Here is a 19,312-nt window from a genome sequence, read left to right as displayed (position 1 = left end):
GGCATTGGTTTGTGATATATTTTTTCTTGGGGGAGACCACATGTTTCCAGTGTAGTAGCTCTTCCCACCTAGTAGCCCAGTGCCCATGGGGGAAAGCAGCCAAAACATTGGTGACAGATGGCACATCTACTTCTGGGTCACAGGCCCTACCCAGTGAGACTGTGAGCTCTTCCCGACCTCCTTTCACCGCTATTCCATCTGAGGGGGCTGGGGTCTCTGGCATGAGAGCACCATCCAGTGGAGGGGCTGGGACTACTCCCCAGTCCTCTCTTCCACCCATTCCACCTACGGTGCCCACCCCCTATGGTGCAGAGGCCTCACCAGGTGGAGGCCTCACCTGATGCCTCCACTTGTCCCCTGCCTCCTCTGACCACCCCAGCTGAGACAGCTGGGGTGGCCAGTGACTGTGGTGCCAAGGCTCTGTTGGACAATGGGGCTCAGACCTCCTCCTGGCTACTGTGGCCTTGTCTGAGGTGGCTGGCCCTGGGGAAGTGGTCCAGGAGCAGTCCAGCCCATCTCCTATGAAAGGTGATCCACCTGCCACTAGGAAGAAGAAAAACAAAGAAAGGAAGGTGAAGGGGGCCTCTCAGGACACCCCGTCCCCACTGGGACCCTCCTTGGCTGGTGCCAGGGGAGCCCCTGCTGGAGACCCTAACCTCACTCTAGCTGTCATGCTGGAGACCTTGTTGACCACAAATGGGGATGGCTTGGAGTTGGGGGAGGTGAAGGCAAGAATCTGCACCTGCTGCCAAGAGCTGGAAGAAACCAACGCTCCAACCTGCTTCTTCTTCAACCTGGAGTGGTAGCAGGCAGTGAGCAAAGGCTTAGATTACCTCAAGAACCCCAAGGGGCAGGTAATCATGGACCCGGGTGAAGTATGTGAGCATGCCGTCACTTTCTATTGTGAGCTGTGATCTTCTGGCCTGTCCTCAGCCCTTGCCTCCTGTGCATTTTCCAGGAGAGCCTTGCCAACAAGGCCAATCAGTTGCCACTGAGCTGTGCTCATGCTACTGCCCAAGAAGGGAGACCTTGGCTGCATTAAGAACTGGCAGCCGGTCTCCCTGCTGTGTGTGGACTATAAGATTCTGGCCAAAGTCCTGGCAACCTTTACATTGTCATGAGGTCTGTCACTGGGCCTGAGCAGAACTACTGCATGCTGGGCAGGACCATCCAAGACAACTTATTTCTGCTGTGCGACCTACTCACAGCCAGTGAACTCTTTAGCCTAGACATCAGCCTCATCTCTCTGGACTAGGAGAAAGCCATTGATCATGTGGGCCATGCCTACCTCCTCCAGACCCTGGAGGCCTTTGGCTTCAGGCCCCTCTTCACCGGGGTCCTCCAGGTCTTGTATCAAGCACCTCCAGCCTTCTCAAGATGAATGGCATGCTCTGTGCTCCATTCCATATATGCAGAGGTATCCGTCAGGGCTGCCCCCTGTTGGGGATGCTCTATGCCGTCGCCATTGAATCACTGCTGCATGCACCTGAGTGGTGTGGCCTTGCCGTTGGCCATGGACCATCCATTGGCCCTACATTCCAGCTGTTGGTGTAAGCAGATGATGTGACCATCTTCCTTAACACCCAGGAAGACAAGTGGGCCCTGACAGACTGCCAGCGAGACTATGAATACACCTCTTGACCTATATCAACTGGGCCGAGAGTGATACCCTGTTGCAAAGGGGCAACCCTGTGTCACTGTCAGGAGGCACAGGGAGTGTCAGCAGGGTGCCATACCCACTGGCTAGCTCACTGGCCATGGTTGGGGTGATTGGAAGCATGGGAAAAGCTTTGCTTAGGGCATCCACAGAGTGAGGGACCTGGCATGCCCAGAGGTGGTTATCTAGGGTGGCTGCTGCCTCTGGTGGGCGGGCAGCCTGGATGTCACACAGGAGACAGCCCACGCTGTGGACAGAGTGCATGCCTAGCCGGGTGGTCAGGTCCTTGGGTGAGGGCCAGGCTGACCAAGTGGGCTCAAGGAGTTGGCTCAGGTGGAGGACATGTGCCCAGAAGGGGGTAGCTGTGAGGCTGGTAAAGGCCAGGCTTTGCACAGGGTGCCACAGGGCCGGGTTGTGTACCAGGGCTCCCTCAGCAGCTGCAGGAATTGCAGCCACTGGGCATGGGGCTGAAGGCAGAAGGTGACCTGACCAATGCCTTTATGCCTGCATGGTTCGTGTCTGCCATGCCCAAGTGTTGGTGGGCTGCCCCGATACACCGTGGCAACGGCACCTGGGGCCACCAGATTCTCCAGCAGCCCACCCGGCTTGGTGCACTTTGTGTAAGCCACCAACTGCCAAGAAGACTGGTGACCTGCAGTGGTGGTTGCTGCACAGCATCCTAGCCAGTGGCATGTTTGCATCCCACTTTGACCCAGCTGCCTTGACAACCTGCCCCTTCTGCCCTGGGGGCATCGAGGAGAACTTCTTTCACTCCTTCCTTAACTGTCCCCACCTGTGGCTGCTCTTTGTCACCCAGCAAGTGCTGGGCAAGAGCTTCTCAGAGACCACCTATGCGTGCTCCTACCTGTACTGAGAGGGGCACTGTCTCCCCAGCCAACTATCTACTGGGTCAGGCCAAAATGGCCATCCTCAAGAGCTGCCACAACCACTTCTGGTATGGGCATGCCTCTTCTTGGAGTATAAGCATGCTGTGCTCTGGCAGCCAGTGCCTGCCTTTGAGGCATGCTGGGCCCTTGAGGGAGTGCTGTGCTACATGGAGGGCAGTCGTCTTCAATATGTGCTCTGATGTCATGACCAGTCTGGTCATCTGGGCAGGCTCAGTGTCAGACTGTGACTCCCAGCTCGTGCCATACCCTGGACCCTCACCAGGCTGCTTTTTGCCTTTTTCTTTGTGTGGGAAGTTGAGGGTGTTGTCACGTGTATGATTGGATAGAGAAGGGTAGGAATTGTTTGTTTATAGAGGGCTTTGGTCTATACAACTGTGTGGCCAGTGTCCTGACTGCATAATGGCACGTTAGGCATGATGTGTAATACAATAAAGGTGTCTGTCATGTTTGTGCTCCTGTCTTTGCTTTGTATATTAGACCTGGACCTCAGAGGGGCCAACTTTTTGTACCCCAAACCCCTGAATAAAGTAGTTAAAAAGTCAAAGTCCTTCCTTTCTTCCTTCCTTCCATAGTTATAACATGTTCCTCTTAAGGCAATCTTTACCAAGGGGGCATCTTTGTCAAGTGATCCCTCACTGATCATATTAATACTGCCATGAGACAATAGATTTTAAGGCAAATGCTTTTTAAGGCCCTAGAGTCTGTTTTTTCAATAGACAGAGACACCGAGCACAGAGACAGAGCATATCTATACATGCATTTATGCCATCTTAAATTCACTGTGCAGTAAATTACTGTGCAATAAGCAGGAATAGGGCAGTGTCTGCATGTGCAGGAAACCTGGGACTAAATATAGTCCCAGATCACAGAAGACTGCCATGTGTACCTGTGGCCAGCGGGGGGAGGGGAGCCCCAGTTTCTGGCCACATGGTTGTCAGCCCTTGGTACTAACTTTAGTTCCAAACTGAACCCAGGAGGGCTAGCCAGCCAGAAGTCATGGGGGTGGGCTCTGGGCCCCTAGGTGTAGGTATTTTGCAGGTATAAAATTTATGTTCAAGTCAACATAAGTTGTCATATTTACTGTGCAGTATGGGCATGTATGTATAGACATATGCCTGTACTGCATAGTAATTCCAGTTACTGTGTGCATCTGTAGACACGCCCTGAATGTAGTGGAATACTTTGAGATTTCAGATATAAAAGAAATGGAACTTCAAGGGCAGGAAGTCAGCCGGGGTCATAGGATCCCAGCAAGATAAGCATCCAATTTACTCTTGAAGGTGTTCAATGTAGTGCTTGAACCACCTCCGATGGCAGGCTGTTCCAGACCTTGGGGGCTCGGACAGTAAGGAAATTCTTCCTTATGTCCAGCCTGAAATGGTCTTGCAGTAGTTTGTAACCGTTTGACCTTGTCATCCCTTGGGGCACTCTGGTGAACAAATACTAAAATAATGTTCCACACAAATAAATATCAAGTAAGACTGCATTTTGAAAGCAGTGCCAGAATTTAATTAGTTTTCATTCTTTAGTATAGATTTTAAAATTTGATACTCTTCTATGTTTTAATCCTCTTTGGGAGGTGCTGGTAATATCCAAGATGTGATATTTGTTTGATAAATGTGTTTGATCTGTAATATGAACTATTGGAAAATAGATTCCTGTTTACCAGGATTTCCACACACAAATTTATAGGAATGGAAAGTCACTTTTTGCATTAAAACAGATACTCCATTACCTCTGTCTAGGGCACAATAATTTAATATTGTATGGATTTATTTGTAAAGCTCTTTATAAAGCTTTCAATTACTTTTCCTATTCTTTTAAGCTCTGACTTCCTGCTTAGTATGTATTGTTTACTATTTTGTGAACTCCAGAGATTTGGCAAAATTTGCAAAACCACCTCTGTGACTTAAGAGTCTAAATTCTGTTTTCAAAAATGTCTTAAGCACTCACGAACCTAAATCATAATGAGTTGCAATTAGTGCTCTGATTGTCTTAAATTTGCTTGATTATCAGAGGTAGCTGTTTAGAACATTATGAAAATGAGAATTTTTTGAAGTATCTCAAATTACAAGGTGTCTTAGATTGCCTTGAGGTGCTATAAATCTGTAATTTCTTCTGAAACTTCTTAGGCTCCCAAATTCCATTCATTCCCTATGAACATTTTTACTTGATGATGTAATGTACATGGGGCTGATCATTCTTTTTATGGTAAAGCCTTAGAAAGAAGATAATTTGCATGGTTTTCTGACTAAAGGATCCAGTATATTGCAATAATACCTGAAGCGGGTTGGGGTGTTCTTATGTCTGTGGAGAGGTACAGGTTGATGGCTTGCAATGGTTATTCAACCTGTTGAGTAAGGAAATAATCTTATGTGTACTTAAAGTGGCAGCAGTCTGCAGTATTGAGGGTGGCGGGGAGGTAGGGAATACAGCAACTCTTGAAAACATATATATTTCTGTTTCAATTAGTTTATAAAATGCTTCTCTAAGACTACATGCAGACTTTACACTTGGATTGACCTAACTAGGGTTAGGTCAATCTAAGGGATAATTTATACAAATGCATGGGGAGGTTATATAGGAAGAAAATGGCTAACCCAGTAAAATTAGTTTACCTGAGGGGGTAAACTAAGTAAGATTGGGAATGGGTAACCCCAATTTTCAAAATGTCTGCACACATTTGGAGCACAGCCTGAGTCTGGGAAAGCTCATCCACTGGCTCCACCTCCAAGGTTGTACTCTTCTTACCTCTCCCCTCCCTGACCAACCTATTTTTAGCCCCCTGACTCTCCCTACCCCCAGATATTTTAACCCCCCTGCAATTCTACCAACCCCCACATAGACCTGCAACCCTCCCCACCACCGCGATCCTGCCCTACCATATCTTACTTAGATCAGGTTTCAGTGCAGCTCTTGATACCAGTGAACATGTGTACTAGCTGCTTCCAATGTACAATCAAATGGCTTAAAATAAGCTGCATGGTTGTAGATTGGGTATGGCAAACAGCTGCACATACCCTGACTTGCATTCTGCTTGACTTCAGACTGACATAGGTTCTCCGTTTGTAGGAAAGAGCAGTAATTAACACTGTTAGTCTAAAGTTAGGCAGAAGACAGGGCAGGATGGCACCTTAAAGAGTAACTCTTTTTGTAGGAGAAGTGAATTTTCTTCTGTTCTCCTAATTGTTCTGTGTTTGTGGGTGTGTATGTGCACGCACATGTGCTTATGCACATATGGACACATTATGAAGATTCTACCACATATTTTCCACCGAAGTAGATCTCAATAACTGATATTACAGGGGTGTAGGCTGTAGCATTGTTGGTTGACATACAAGCATCCAGGAAGAGCACACACCAACTGCAGAAACTTCCTTAGCCTGATGAAGGGTTTTTAAACCTGAAAACTTACTTAATTTTTTTACCCAACTATTTAAGTTGGTCTAATAAAAGATATCCGATTCACCCAAAGAACCCTGTCTGCCTATGATCTGATATTGATATTTTTCTTAAATATTACAGTGTTGATTTTTTGTTCTGCTTTTAAAAAATGTCAAGTTAAACTGACATAAAGAAATAACATACTGCATACTTCAAAAACATAAACATAAAACCAGCTTACATGTTTGCGTACAAGCTTTGAAATAATATCATATAACATCAAGAAAGTTTATGTTTGTGTTCTTGCCAATTTATTGCAGCTCTTCTGTTTTGAGAACATACCATAAAAGTCAGAGTAAAATCAGTAACATATTTGTAACTTTACTGCTTAGTCTCTTTGTAGCTTCCTTAACAATTTGCAAAATGTCAGCAGAAGTGTTCACTAAAAGATGATATTGTATCTAGACTCAAGCTAGACAGAATACTAATTAAATTGCAGTCAGCTGAACTTTAACTATATGAACTGATTGATTTAATAAGGTTAACATCTGTCACTTTTTCAATAAGCTGAGCATTAAGACCCTACATATTAAGGTACTATTGCCAGGCTTAAGATAGTTTGAGACAGATAAATACCATCAAGAAATGTCAATGTCTTTGGCATATGCTGTAAGTCAAAAAAATAAATATATAAAGAAAAAAGAAAAAAAGAAAGAACCCAAATGATGTTATTTATCTTTACTGGTGACATAAAAAATGTGCATTCCACTTACTGAAGAGTATTAATATTTGTTGGGTCCTGTAGTTATCACATCGGTTCAGTAGCACAAGTTCTAATCAAATGTTGCTTACCATTCATTCAACAATGTGCTCATGATATTCAATATTGGCATAATATAGCTTTCTTACAGTCTCACTGTAGTCAGGAAAGAGTACATCTAAAGCTGATTGCTTTCTGGAGTGGCCATATTCAGAAGTAGCATGGCTGATGTTTGGTTGGCTAAGCTGTGATCTTATATTGACTCAGTACTCCTGAATCTGTCTAATGTAGCTTAAACAATTAAATTATCAGAATGAAAACATTTCTGGCCTCATGTGTAGAGACAGACAGCTTAGTGTAACCTTCCTCTCTGCTGTCACCTTGGTATCCATAGTGATGTAAAGCTCACCTGGGTTTTGCTCCTAATATTATAATTGGCTTGGACACTTGGGATGAGTGGGAGATTTAAGGTTAGAACATTCATGCAGACATCCAGGGCATTTTTACACACTTCTAAAAGCACCTGTTGCTGAAGCACATATAGTTGTATAAGTGGCAAATGTACATTAGAGCTGAAAAAATGGTGGCAGTGCACTTTTGAACTAGAACACAGCAAAGGTGTTTTAGTTCAAAAGTGCATCGCCATCATTTTCTGCATGCTGACATGCATTTTGCCACTTATACAACTGCATGCAACCCAGTGCGCATCAGCTCAATTAATTGAGCCTGCTCCAACATGCCAGATCTCTGGGATGCAGTTTTGATTCCAGTCCTTACCTCCAGTATGTCAGTTGTCAGAGGAACTAAATGGTGCCAGTTGTTGTCAACATTTTTAGACTAAAGGCACCTATGTTAGACTCAAGGCACCCCTTGAAAAATTTCAGCTCTTAGTTTTCATTTGTTTTTTGACTACAGAAAAAAAATAGGGAAATTCTTCTGTTGCAAAGAATTCAAAGACTACAACAGGCCTGAACGGTTTTTATACAAAGGTTGGGTGATCACCTGTCAGGAGTCAAACCAAGTGGACTAAAATTAGAAATAATTTAAACTTACTAAAAGTGTCATGAAGAACTATATATGCTACAGAGTCTAAGTTCTTTATGGATAGCTTTTGGATTAATCAACTATATGTAGATTCATAGATTGTAAGGGGCTGGAAGGGACCTCACAAGATCATTGTGTCCAGTCTCCCTGCATTAGGCAGGAAAGACAACTAGGGTCAGGTGATCCCAGCAAGGTGACTATCCAGTCTCTTCTTGAAGCTTTCCAGGGCAGGTTATTGCACCACCTCTGGAGGGAGTTTATTCTGCTGTCTGGACACCCTAACTGTGAAGCGTTTTTCCTCATGTTAAGCCTGAAATGATCTTCAAGGAGTTTGTAGCCATTACTCCTGATTTTCTCCAAGGTGCCCTAGTGAACAGTTGTTCACTGAGTCCTTCATGCATTCCCCTGATGTAGCAGTAAGCTACTACTAAGTTCCCTCTCAGCTTTCTCTTTTTTTAGGATGAAGAGGCCCAAATCCCTCAGCCTTTCCTCATATGGCTTGCCTTGCAAGTTTCTGATCATACGGGTGGCTCTTCTCTGGACTCTCTCAAGGTTTTTGACGTCCTTGTTGAAGGGAGGTGCCCAGAATTGGACTCAGTACTCCAGCTGTGGCCTCACCAGTGCTGAGTAAAATGGAAGAATCACTTCCTTGGTTTTGTTTGAGATGCATTGGTTGATGCATGCCAGAGTATTGTTTGCCCTACTGACTACAATATGGCACTGATGGTTCAGGTTCATACTATGGTCTATTATTACCCTTAGGTTCCTTTCAGTTATGGTACTTGTCAGGTTGGTGCCATCAAGGCTGTAAGTATGGTGGGGATTGTTCATGCCCTCATGGAGGACTTCACAATTCTCAGTGTTGAAATTCATCTGGTTCCGATTTGCCCAACTTGCTAGCCTGGCTAGGTCCACCTGTATCTGCAGCCTATCTTCAAGTGTGACCACACTTCCCCATAACTTGGTGTCATCCATGAACTTGGCCAGTGAGCTCTTCATCCCCACATCTAAATCATTGATAAAGATGTTGAAGAGCACTGGAACAAGAATGAACCCCTGGGGGACACCACTGGCCACTTCTTACAAGGGCGACACAGATCCATTCATTAGAACTCTTTATCCTACCCCACAGACAGCTTCCTATCCACCTAACTGTTGAGCAGTTAAGCCCTCAATCCTCCAATTTTCCCATGAGAATATCATGGGATACCAGATCAAAGGTCTTTTGGAAGTCTAGGTATACAATATCAACCTCCTTTCTCTTATCCAGGTGGTGAGTTACCTAGTCATAGAACGAGATGAGATTGGTAAGACAAGACCTGCCCATAACAAAGCCATGCTGGCTGTCATTCAGAATCCTACCTTCTGCAAGTGTATTGCACATAGACTCTTTGATGGATTTTTCCAGGAATTTCCCCGTGTCCCAGGATGCAAAGAAACAGACGACTTCAGAGCCCACAGAGAGCAAGAGGCAAAGCTTGCGCGGCTCATTAGCTGCTTGTTTATCGAGCTGCAGCCAGCCGGTGATGTAAATGTGGAGTGCTGGCCGGCTCAAATAAGAATGGCAGCACATGCTGCGGGGCCAGCAGAGAGGGTGAGGAGGCTGCACCTGACGTCCCTGCAACCAAGGCAGGCAAGAACATTTGGGGCAAGGGGAGAGAAACACCCAGGACTGGTGTGAGAAGAAGGAAAAAGATGCCTGGACAGCGCTGCAGGTGCAGCTGCCTGGAAGCGCCTGAATCATCCCTCTGGAACTGTGGAGGATACCCCAGAACAGGTCAGTCTCAGGAACGAGAGACTGCGGGGAATCCCGGAGAGAGGTGCCACCGAGGGAATCACCATCACTGGACTGAGAGGTGCCTGGGAATAGGCAGGGACTGAGTGCCTAGGCTTAAGGCAGTCAGTGCTCCAGTAAGGTGCGGAGGGGGGCAGTTAAAGGGGCGGTACGCCCAAGTTTTGCATTGGAATGTCTTTGGTTTACTTTGGGATTTGACTTCTCCCTGAATCCCAGGGGGTACCGGAGGGCATAAAATCCTCACAGTAGGCCTAGTCAGCATTAGGAAAGAGCTCGCATAGGATCCGGTCAAGAGGCCAGAGGACAGAACAGCGAAGAGCTTGGCACCACTGTACAGGAGGCGTGAGGCCGGGGTGTAGGGATGGTGGAGCCCCGAGACTGACCGCCGGGAGGAACCCCAGGGCTGACAAGCATGCGCGATGAATGACCCCAGACACTGAAACCATCAAGTCGTGGCAGGCGGGAATGGGGTCAAGAAGTCGTGCAGGAACCATCAGCTTGGGCGAAAGCACGAACACTGGAGGGGTGGGACATCAGTCACCCAGGGAAAAGCAGCACGAGAACAACTAGTTGAGTCCTGGCGGTGACACCCCAGAATACAAGTTAGGCTAATTGACCTATAGTGCCGAGGTCCTCTCTCCTCCCCTTCTTGAAGATGGGCACAACATTGGCCCTCTTCCAATCTTCAGGGACCTCCCCCAAGCACCACAAGTTTTGGAAGTTTCTCCAGAGGTCCTGTGATGACTTCGGCCAGCTCCTTCAGTGCTCTCAAATGAAGTTCATCCAGTTCTGCTGACTTATAAATGTCTAATTTTTCTAACTGATCATGCACCAGCTCAACATCAATGATAGAAAATCGATCATTCCCACCATAACCATTCTGAACCTTATCTAGTATGGACCCCTTAGTCCAGTGAAATACTGAAGAAAAGTAGTCATTGAGGAGTTCAGTTTTCTCCTGAGTGTTGGTAGTTGTGAGTGTTAAGCTACGCCTGCAAAATAAATCACCATATCTTGTTTTAATATAAACTGGTTAATTTCCTTTATTTCTTGCCTGCCACAACTTTGATGAAATAAGGTACAGAAATAAACACAGTCCTGATAGATGAGGAAGATATCATGTCTGTGGTTCAACAAAGATAACTCTTCTGCACAACTATTATGTCTCTCTAAGATAAATAACATCTTAAATATATTTAGTTCCCTCTCTGTGCACTCTCAAATTCTTGGTTGTTTGTCCCATTCTCCTCTGCATGGGTCCCAAGCAAATATCAATCCTATGTTACCTTATATTTACTACTGATATCAAAATTGTAGGGTTCTCTTCTCTTTGTTAGTTTTCATCCACCCTCATTCCTTTCTCTTAATTTTAAGTCTCTGGGATGTTACTTGATGCCTTCAGGTATCAAACTCACTGACTCAAAGTTCTCCTTTGTTAACTCACTTTAGCTTCCCAGGTAAGTCTATTTCCAGGATCCTTCTTAAATTCCCTTTTCCCTTTCTTGTAGTTTCTCCTTGTTTCTTCTGAGTTGCTTTCTTTTCTTTTTCCAGCTGGGTTTCTTCCCCTTTAAATCCTTCCAGTCATCTGTGGCCTCTCTCACAGCTAGCACTGTCTCCCCTCTCCTTTCACACATGCTGCTCTCTTTGTTTTATGTTTTCATCTGGGTCTCTTTCTCTCCCCCTGATCCAGGTAGCCCCACCTCTTTTCTCCTGTAACTGGTTACTAAGGTAAATTTTCTGCTTTCCATCACTCCCCTGAAGTTCTGTGATGGGGCAGACTTGGTGCTGCATCACAGTGGCTAAGTATCCTGAGTTGTTAAGCAATGGCCCCACATTTCCATTTATTTTCCTCCTGTATATCTGTTGTCTTTCAGGGCATATGTCACTATCTACTGACAGGGTGGGAAAGTACACTTTTTTGCACTGGCAGTATTATTCCAGTATTGTGAACTACTGGATTTCTTTCACATTTTTATGAGCAATTTCAGAGACAGAATAAAAGACAAGAGACAATCGTCTGACTCGTTTTAATGATTACCATGCTTCTAAATTGGGGTCATCGTATACAACCTATTTTTTAGGGAAAAGCTTCCATTGAAATCATTATAAAATTCTGCTTATAAATATACATCTTAACATAGTTTCTTGTACATGATTTACTATTGATTGTGGGTAATACAAATATGATTTGTTTTTCCCAGTGCATCTTAGACAACTTAAATAAGATTATCAGAGGCAAATCTCAGAATATCAAGCTATACTCTGCTCAGTCATGAGTCCATTGGCATTAATTTTGTATCCTGCCTTTTGAGACCTTATCCTTGGCATCTCAGATACCTGTTTATATTATAGACTATTCAGTATTTTCTATATTAAATTCTCTTGTCTTCTATGTTTTTGGAATGTAATCTTATGTGTATATATTCCTTGAACTTGCTAATATTGTATATTTTAATTTAGAATAAGAAATGCTACTGTTGAAGTGAAAAATATATTTGGAAAGCAGTGATGTAAAAATTTAACTTTCATTACGTACATATTTACAGAAGGAGCCATAGATTTGCTGTTGGATTAGGCCATAGGCCAATGAGAGTCAGGAAACCTCTGTTATTTCCTGTTCTTTTGCTAACTTGCTTTTTTATATTTCATGAAGATTTATCTCATTATTTTGTTCTTTAAAAAACTAAAAATGATAACACTTAGCCAAATTTGTAAAGCACTTGAGGTCTTTTTTAACACTGCAGAAGAACCAAGGAAGTATTTACATTGGTTAGAATTAAAAGATTCATTGCAACTATTTATAATTAGGTTATAATCTCTAGGCTGCCAACAGATGTTGCCCTTGTGCCACCATAAGAAAAAACTGTGGTCGCACAAAACCTGAGGAACAGATGTCCTTGCCCCTTGTTTCACCACAAAAGCCCAAAATTATGAGTGCAATGATTCCTAGAAATAATTTGTGCTGTCTTTTTATGGTAATGTCCGTTTGCTTATATCATGAGAGCTGATGGACTTCCCTGCTATGTGTCTTCAGATGCATACTCTGAGTTAGAGGCTGGCATCCAGAGCCACTGTCTTGCTGGATCAGGTCTCTGAAGCACTGGGAGCAGCAGGGGCCTAATCCTGAGGGACAAAGGCCCCGAGTGATGTCTGCCTTAGCCCATCTATAGAACCAGCCATGCTAGGGCACATCCCAGCATAACTGATATTGCCACAAAGATGATGTCTGTTTGTAGCCCTAGTTTCCCTAACTAGGTGCATAATTTTGCATCACTGTCTGATCTCTGCTAAGTGAGGCTTTCAGATTATTCATTTCTACCAACTCTGAAAGAAAATGTTACCATTTTAGCAATAATGTCATAAAATAAGAAGGCCATATTGTACCCTTGTTGCTTTGGGAGGGGAAGATCTCCCAATCTGTGTTGAGACTCAGTTGTCTGTACCACATTGTGTCTCTGCTTCCCTTTGGCCTGATAAGCTCCAGTGATTCATGACTGAACAGTGGTAAAGGAATGGGTGAGCTATAATAAAAGAATGGAAGGTTGGCCCTGATTAGGGCCACTAATTTCTTCCATTACAAGAACAAGTACAGTTCTGCATTTGGGACAAAAGAACTGTATACACAAGTACACACTGGGGAATGACTGGCTTGGCTGCAGTTCTGCAGAGAAGGACCAGGACTTCATAGTAAACTGAAGCTGACCATGAACCTATGGTGCACCCCTTGTTGCAAAAAGGCCAACAATATATTGGGTTTTATTAATATGAATGTCACCTGCAAATCAAGAGAAGTGATTCTTCTAATCTATTCAGCACTGGTCCAGCTTTGCATGAGTTCTGTGTCCAGTTTTGGGCCCCACGATTCACAGACTGAACAGATTTGAAAGAGTCCTGTAGAAAGCAAAAAAAAAAAAAGTTAGTGGCCTAAGAAACTTGACTTTAGAAGAAAGGCTGAAAGAGCTAGTCTGGAGAGTAGAAGACCAAGGTGGGATTTGAACAGTTCTTCAAACACCTGAAGAATAATTACAAAAAGGATGGAGATGGGCAGATTTAGTAGTGGATAGGACTACGAAAAATGGCCTCAAGCTGCAGCCACTGAGCAGAGGAAATTCAGGCTGGAAATTAAGAAAAACTTTCTGACCATGAAAATGGTCATGCATGCCAAGTCTCTGTACACCAGCATCCCTCATAAGGATGAATTATAAACCACAAAGAACATTATCCCTAGCAAAAAAACCTGCTTCTGTTTCCAAGAAGTTCTCCCACTTTGTCCTCACAAACAACTATTTCAGGTTTGAGGACTCTCTATACCTGTGCCATGGGCACTCAGTATGCCAACATGTTTATGACAGATCTTGAAGTTCATTTCCTCTGAAGTTTCCCTATAATCTCCATTGTATACCTCAGGCACATCCATGATATCTTCATAATATGGACACACGGGGCAGAATTTCTAGAGAAATTTCAGCAGGACTTAAACACCTTCCACCTCTCCATCAACTACCTGTGGAATATTTCACACAGTAGATTCATTTCCTAGACATGACAGTGAAGGTTTTCAGTGGCCACATTGTATCAGAAACCTACAAAATGCCACCACTATCTTCACGCTGCCAGCTTTCATTGTAAGCATTACTAGACCCATCATCTACAACCAACTTGGCAAAAGTTCATTTGGCAAAGAGGCTTCTAGAATGAACTTCTCAGGGTATCTGGTAGCTGTAAAAGATTTAATTTGACATGTTCTAGTTTCAAGGTCTTATTTCAGCTGAAGTGCTTGCATTAATCCATCCAGTTTCAAGGTGTATGAGCACCCCCTCCAGCCCCAGTTGTAAAATTAGGTAGAGATAAGCTTCCTTAAAATTAATTAGAAATTTTTTCACTTTTTGTTAGGACCATTGGGTCAGCATCCTGAAGTTCTGTTTCATATAATAAAATGAACCGTACCTTGGCTCTATACACCTTTAGTGGTGCCAGAACTGCTCTTCTGCCTGTCGTATTGTAGAATAGTAAAATTCCACCCAAGGCTATTTTGTTCTAGTGTTTACATTTTCAGTATGCTTTTTCCAGCTCAGTTTTTTGCTAAAATAGAATCCAAGGTATTTAAAAGAAGACTCAACTCTAGTTTCTTTTCCTGTAAAAATCAAACCTGCTCCATCCTAACATTCTCAGAAAAATAATACTGTGGATTTATCTGGGTTGACTGACTTCCAAAACACAGGACTGCTGAAAAGCATCTAATAACTTCTGGAGGCTTATTTGGGATTGTGACATTATTAATGAAGTCATTTGCATAAAACAAGACAGGGTAGAACCAGTCAATATCATGGGTACATTAAATTGTTTCCCTTTTAGTGCCTTTTTGAGATCATTCAAGAGTAAATTAAAAAAAGGAGCAAGAAAAATCCTTGTCATGCCTCTCTCTTAGTTGGGACTATTACCCCATCTACATATTACACCTGGCCACATATTCAATCAATTAATGGCATGATAAAAAGAGGAATAAGCTACAAAGTTATTCCACAAAATTTGTGCAATAACTTTGTAACTGCTTTCCATCATGTCATTAATTGAACATGTGACATGGGGTCCCTGTGGTTGGGAGCCCTGTCAGCTGATTGGAGCTCCCAGCTGGGAGGGCCATGTGCACTCCCAAGCCAGAAAGCTTCTTGTTGACAGAGCTCCCAGCCTCAGGGGGCCCCATGCACCTTCTTGCCTGGGAGACTGCACCTGCTTAAATCTCCCAGCTGTGGGGCCACATCATACATCCTTTAGAGTAGGAGACTGTAGCTGCTGTGATCTGCCAGTGGCATGGGCACACCACACACCCCTGCAGCTGGGAATCCAGCTGCTCTGATCTCTCAGCCATGGAGGTGCATGGTGCACCCCTGAACATAAGAGATTGTAGCAGCTGGTCTGCCAGCTGCAGGGGTGCATGAAGTGCCCATGTAGCTGGAAGATCACAGTTGCTGTAGTCTCCCAGCTGTGGAGTGTGTGGGGAGCCCCCATAGCTGGGAGACTCAGGGTGCCCATCAGGGTCTCTATGCATCATCAATAAGGTGTGATGGGATCTTATTCATGATCCCACAATCACTCCTTCTGCCATGTGCATGTGGTACAGCAGGAGTGTGATTGTGTGCATCATATCTCATCAAACCTTTACCTGCACATGTAGAGGGGTCTTATTGGACAGAGTATGGCTAATCCTGTAATACTCGTGAGATGCTGCATTCAAATAGTAAGTAACAATCAATTGCAAGAGTGCTTTATCTATTGCCACATACTTCCATAATTTTAATTTGTATATGGGCTCAAAAGCTTGTTTGAGAGTTATGAAGGTTACGTATGTAATTTTGTCTTTTTACATATTAAGATGGTATAAATTTAGATGGTATAAATATAAATAAACCAAGCAATGGTTCGTGTAGGAAAAGCCTTCTCTAAAACCAGCCTTCTTTTTTCCCAAAACATCATTTTCAGAAATGCATGTCTGAAGATGAAAAGTAAATGTCTCCCAAGTATTTTGTCAGGAATACATGTAAGACTAATGGGATGATATGATAAAAGAGCTCTCTTATGGCCATTTTTAAAAATTGGGACAATTATATTTTCATTTCAGTGCTTTGGATAAATGCCTTTTAAAATAATTATATTTAAAAATGTAGTCAAAATTGGACACTGCCAGTTAATTAATTCCTGGAAGATTTCTAGGTGAAAAATCAAGACTGGGGGCCTTTCCATTTTGCAGTAAGGATATATATCATCTTACTTTATATTCAGAAGTCAGATAATGATCTGCTTGTAGCTTAACATGGAGGTGCTCAACCTCTGTCCTGCCTGTTAAATCCAGCCCAGAGAACCATGGCATCTGTCCCATGGGTATCCCCACTGGTCAAGAAATTGTGGCAGAGGAAGAGAGCGGTGGGAGCTTCATGCAATTGAATCCAGCCCCACCCAGGCCACTGCTGCATGGCTGGATTAGGGCCAGGCCCACTACCAGATAGCAAGATCAGGGCAAACTGCTATCTACCTTCCCTGTATATCTGCATCAGGGCTGGGATCATCCTGCACCCCCTCCACCCACATGTCCAGAGTGGGGATAGGCCTCTCTGCCTCCATTTCCTCTGCCCCTCTGTGCATATCTAGATCAGGACAGGGACACATTCAGATCAGGGCTGAAATGCACACCTGCCCCACATGCTGGACCAAGCCCACCAGCAGTGGGATGAAACAGTTACCCACAGGCTTAACAGATAAAATTTCCTTAAGTTGTTAAACTTGTTTTTTAAAAAACAAGACCCATGCATCTTCACAAATATACCCATCAGGAGTCAAGCTCATTTTTTTTTTTGTCCCTGTTTTGTCAACTATAATATGCCAACAACAGCACAAATCATTATTTTTCACTGCAGTTTCCCCCATAGCTTCATTCTTCGTTATGTCTATTAAATTTTGTAGTCTGTTTTTATCTTCTTGATCTGTTGGAAGCTATTGCAGTTCACTTTTAGACTTGTGTTCCTTCAAGGCATCTGTTAAACCAACTTTAGAACAGTCCTCATCAAACCATGGTTTATACCACTGACATCACCTGTTCGTAACAAAGATGCTCTCTTTTGTGAGGGCATAATCCAACTGCTCAAGATAAGTGGTCTGAGAAAGTGTCTTTGAATAGAGCAACACATTTATCTTGTAACTCATTATCCCAGTAAATTCTCTCTTTTTTTTACTGCCTTTAATTTGGGGGCTAGTTTATAGCTTTTGGGGAAGGCTGTCCATAAGTCTCTAATGTAACTTTTAGAAAGAGAAGGAGTGTTCATTTTCCACATGTGATAACATTTCAAATGACGTATGTTTATACCATGTATGTTGTTCTGTTAAAATATAATCTATTGCACATGCTGCATTGGTCATAGCAAATGTGAATGTCCCAAGTACATCTTTACCAGTCTGTCCATTAAGCATTCTAAAATTATTTTCTGCAGTAAATTTCAAGAGGCATCACCTTCCTTCATTTAGTTTCTTGTCACATAAGGTTCCTAGGGGGAGGGGAGCTCCCCATATTTCATTTATGACATCTTCATAATCATAGGTGCTGATGCCACCAATTATAGCATCACCTCAAGAGCATTATGTAAAAATTCTCATTTCAAGATTACATAAGACCATGATGTGAATGTTGGAAAATAAACATTAATAAGAGTCAAGGGAGATCTACCATGAGATTTAGTGAGGGCTTCTAACAAATAGTTAGAATCTATTTGAATTCCTAATCCTTAAGTCAGACTCTTTATTTAGCTTAGTTTATCCAAGTATCCCTGCAGCCTCCTTTTGGTTCTACTCTCCTAGCCATTTTTATAAAATTAAATAAATTAAGGAATTAATGCCATCTTCCTATACCATGTCTCTTGTAAAATAACAATTTCAAAATCATTAATAAAAATTCTCCACAATGGGCATGTCTATATGTGCAAATGCTGTGGGGTAGCTTTGCTCTAGAGTAAACCCACCCTCTGAGTAGGTGTCTACACATACAGGGATGCGGGAGCAGATTTGCTGATCCTGACAGCAGTCTGCTTTCACCCCCTCCTGCTCTGCACTGGCCCCCCTGCAGCAGCCAAGGCGCTAGGCTCCCCCTGAGTGCAAGCCCAAGTCTTTCCCCTGGCAGAGGCTGAGAGATTGCTCCTCCCCTGGGAACTGCCTGCTGCCAGGGTGGGATCCAGTGGTAGATCCTGCATGGGGACAACGTCCCCCCACCCCAACAGCAGGGAGTTCCTGGCACTGGGCCTCTGATCCAGAGCAGGGGGCTTGTATCCGGGCAGTGCACTTTGACCTGTATCAATGGGGACCTCAGAAATTTTTTGCACTTCACATTCATAACATCTTTTACCCTCTTTAATATTTACACATAAGTAATAATTTATTAAAATATTGTTAAAAGGTGCAAGATGACACAACAGCATGATTAATGTTGGTTTTATTTAAGTAATGTTTGGTTGTATTAATACTATGTAGTTACTCATTTTTTAGTAGCGTAACTTAGGTGGGATGACGGGGCCAATAGCCCAGGGTGCCAGCCTAAGGGAAAAAACATGTGGAAGAAAAATGACAGCCACATATGTGATGCCAGCATCTGGAAGTATGGGTAGGTTTACTCTAGAGGAATACATACAATGTATTCCTCTTATAGTGCATTTTGCAGGCCAAAACAGTCATGAGATGCTGGAGTCATTTGCATGCCTGATGAGCCTCTCATGACTGTTTTGTCCTGTAAAATGCACTATAAGAGGAATACATTGTATGCCAAATGTAATTAAGTATAAATTTCAAATGCATGCAGAGAGGGACTAACTGCAGCGGCAGGGGTTATAAGAGTACATGCTGTTACTATCAAAGGAGAGGGATCCAGAAATTTAAATGATAAAGTAGCTTAGAAATGTCTTTTCTTTAATAATCTACCATTTCCTGGTTAAATATGGTGAGACCCTGAACTCTGTCATATTGTAGATGCCAATTAATAATTGTAGACTGCTGAAGGGATTTTCCCCCTCCCTCTATAATTAATAGATATCAAGGAACTTAATTTTCAAGGGTCTTTTTGGAGTATTTTAAATTTGTATTAACTGAGCTTGTACTGTCATTGTTACTTCTGTTTTCCATCATGTATTTAGTTACGTGGAGAAGTCTATTTCATAAACCCTCTTCAGTGCCTTAAGACTACGATTTTCATGACTGCCTACATGATTTAGGCACCCAAATTCCATTCA

General features: G+C 43.3%; 1 protein-coding gene across 1 annotated transcript in view; it reads left to right on the top strand.

Moving 5' to 3' along the window:
* The window catches only part of CSMD1 (CUB and Sushi multiple domains 1), a 2,270,760-nt gene that overhangs the window by 1,076,532 nt on the left and 1,174,916 nt on the right, over positions 1-19,312 (top strand). The window lies entirely within an intron of this gene.

This window comes from Crocodylus siamensis, chromosome 1 (assembly GCF_052110815.1).
Source record: "Crocodylus siamensis isolate JL-2025a chromosome 1, ASM5211081v1, whole genome shotgun sequence".
NCBI lineage: Eukaryota > Metazoa > Chordata > Crocodylia > Crocodylidae > Crocodylus > Crocodylus siamensis.
The sequence above is the reverse complement of the archived record's forward strand: the minus strand, read 5'-3'. Positions and strand labels throughout refer to the sequence as shown.